Genomic DNA, 2960 nt, shown 5'->3' with positions numbered 1-2960 from the left:
TCCTTTGGAATTATGGGCTCACCATGTATATTCCTAGTTGGATCTACCACCTTGAATTCTTCAAATACCACAGACGGTTTTGATGTTTGAGTTGTAGTTGTAGGCTTCTTGGGAATAGAGTCTTCCTTTTCTTCATCACTGAAGTCCAATTTTCTTTTGGTCCTTTCCTTGTATCTGAAAGTTTTTTTCTGTTGTGGTTCAGCTTGCACCTTTAGATCTTGAGATTTAGCAATTACAGATGGTTGTGCAGAGGTTTCTGTTGTGGTTTTTACAGCTTGAAGCTTGGCCAAGATAGCAGCTTGCTCCTTCTTTTATTTGTGTTTCTTAGCATTCAAGGCAGCTTGCTTCTTTTCTAACTTGATTCTTTCTCTCTCTTCCTTCTTGGCTTCCACAAACAGTGGGTGTCCAACCACCACACAAATATCCTTACCATTTCTGTATATTTTAGCAATTCTCCTTTTAAGTGCTGAATCAATTGGATCCTTGTAGAGTGCAATAGACCTAGCCAACAGCTTCTTCTCATCTGGCTTAGGTGTTTCAAACATTGTATCCATAGGATTCTTGTCTGAAAGCTTAGAGTAGTTCCTTTTGGCCTTCAAAATGAGATCTTTCTTTGGAGATTTGATGTAGGAAGTTTGACCTCTTTCCAGATAGTTCATACTTATGTCATTCACAGAAATTTTCATGACTTTAGAGTGATGATTGAAGACTTTCTCTGGCTTCTGAATTGGCCCAAACTTTTATTGAATATCTGCTTCTATTTTTCTCCATTTTTCTCTTATTTCTTTCTCTAGAGCTGTAACATTAGGCATCTTAGGATTTGATTTTGACTCAAGCTTTTCAGCTGCTAGTTAGATTAGATCAATGTTATCCAACTCTGGTGGCTTTGTGAAAGTAATTGTTGGCACAATCACTTTGCTGATTTGTATGTTTAGCACCTTTTGCTCCCCCTCACTTTTTGACCCCCTTGACTGAATGAGACAATTGAGCTTGCTTTTTCCCCCTTAAAAAATGTTTCTTTCTCCCCCTTTTTGTTATCATCAAGTTGAGTAGAAGAAGAGGTTTGTGCTGCCACTAGCCTTTGAAGTAAGTCTTTTTGATGTGCCTGATGTAGATGTATAACTGTGAGAGAGGCTTCCCTTATTGTCATTCTTTTCTCCAAGGAATCCACCTTGGTTGCAAGATCAGAGTTCTTCCTTAATTGTCTTTTAACATCAAGCATTGTAGCTTCTGGAAGTTTTGCATCTAATCTATCAGCTATATCCTTCTTCACTTCAGTGATCTCTATTTTGATAGAAGTGATATCTTGATTGTATTGGAAGCCTTGGATTTGATGCAAATGTAGAGAGTTAAGATGTGCTTGTAGAAGCTGCTTGGTGCCTGCATCTATTGTAGATTGTATGGCATTATGTATTTCCTGGATTTGATGAGTGAGAGTGACCTTAAAATGTTGAAGATCACAATCCTTGGAGAATGCCCATGAGGGAAGGCCAAATCTAGAGCTGGTGCCTACTTCATCCCCTATGTTCATGATTTCCTCACCTGCACCATCATTTCCAAAGAAATCAGCAGATTCACCTGTGCTATAGTCAACACCATCATCACCTTAAGGTGGCATGGCTGTAATAGCATTCTTAGCTCTTTGCATTGACTGAGTGGTGTGCACCAAGTTCAGCATCCTTTCTGCATTCTCTTTGCCATGGCCAGCCAAAATTTGATATGCTGGAACAGGATGAGTAAATGCCTCAGCATCCAAAGAGAATGAACTTATAACAGCTTGAGTGTGCTGAGGTAGTTTCTCTAAGTCTGCATCATTGGCATTCATTAATTCACTTGCAATGGATTCCAACCTTATTTCCCCTGTACCTATATTTCTCTCATTTTCTCTCTCTTTTTGCATCAAGGGCTCCCCTTGGCTCCCCACCCTCACACCCTCACCTTCACCATCTAAGGTGGGACTCCTCTCACTCACTTTTGCCAGTTCTGAAGAAATGGACTGCAGTTGTTCACTCTTTTTCTCTCTTTTTTCCTGGGAGCAACCCATACTCTCACTCAAATCACTCCCTTCCCTCAATCCTAATAGTGATTGCACTACTAGTAAGTCTTTTTCACTTGTAAGAATTGAAGAAATTTGAAGTTGTGCAGAGACACCCGACAGATGAGGAATATCCATCGGGTTAGTAGTATGGCTATCCAATGGATGACTGCTGTTAGGCTTATCCGTCGGGATACAATCACTACTCGATGGATGATGAATATCCATCGGGATAGTAGAAATGAAAGAGTTAGGAGTGGAGACTATTGTAGACTCTGTGCAGATTGATGAAAATTTTGGCACATATGTCTTAACAGTCTCAGAAAGAAATAGTAAATGAGCCAACAAATCATCTAAAAGATGATGCTCACTTACATGGATTTTTGGCTTCTCCAAGAGAGTTAAAAATGGAGAATTTGGAAGTGATGTGTTTATCATGTCAACATCCAGTGAGTGTATGGGGGAATTTGGTGTATCAGGTGCTTCAATTATAAGAGATTTTGGCTGTGACTCCATATTTATTGGAGCCACATCAACCCGACTTTGAGAAGGTGCAGTGACTGTGTCTTTAGCACTAGTTTGCACAGTGTGTGAGCCCTGCGCATCCCCAAGGGTTTTTGATCTTTTCTTTCTAGCATAAGCTTATGGAGAGCTAGTGTCCCTACCCCTCTTGGCCCGTGCTCCTGTTTGGGAGCTTGTTTCAATGGTAACATCCTTTTGGGAGGATAAAACCAGTAGTGAGCTAATTTCCTTTTAACAACCACAATTTGTTGGGAAACTGTGGTGTGGCTAGGTCTGGGTACACTCTTCTCACCAGCCTTATCCTCAGGGCTTCTTTGATGTTCACCCTGTCCCTCACCTTTCTTACCCTCCTTCACACTCCCCGCTTTAGGTTTAGAAGATTTTATAACTGATTTCTTTTGAG

Source organism: Apium graveolens, chromosome 1, assembly GCF_009905375.1.
Source record: "Apium graveolens cultivar Ventura chromosome 1, ASM990537v1, whole genome shotgun sequence".
Taxonomy (NCBI): Eukaryota; Viridiplantae; Streptophyta; class Magnoliopsida; order Apiales; family Apiaceae; genus Apium; species Apium graveolens.
The sequence above is the reverse complement of the archived record's forward strand: the minus strand, read 5'-3'. Positions refer to the sequence as shown.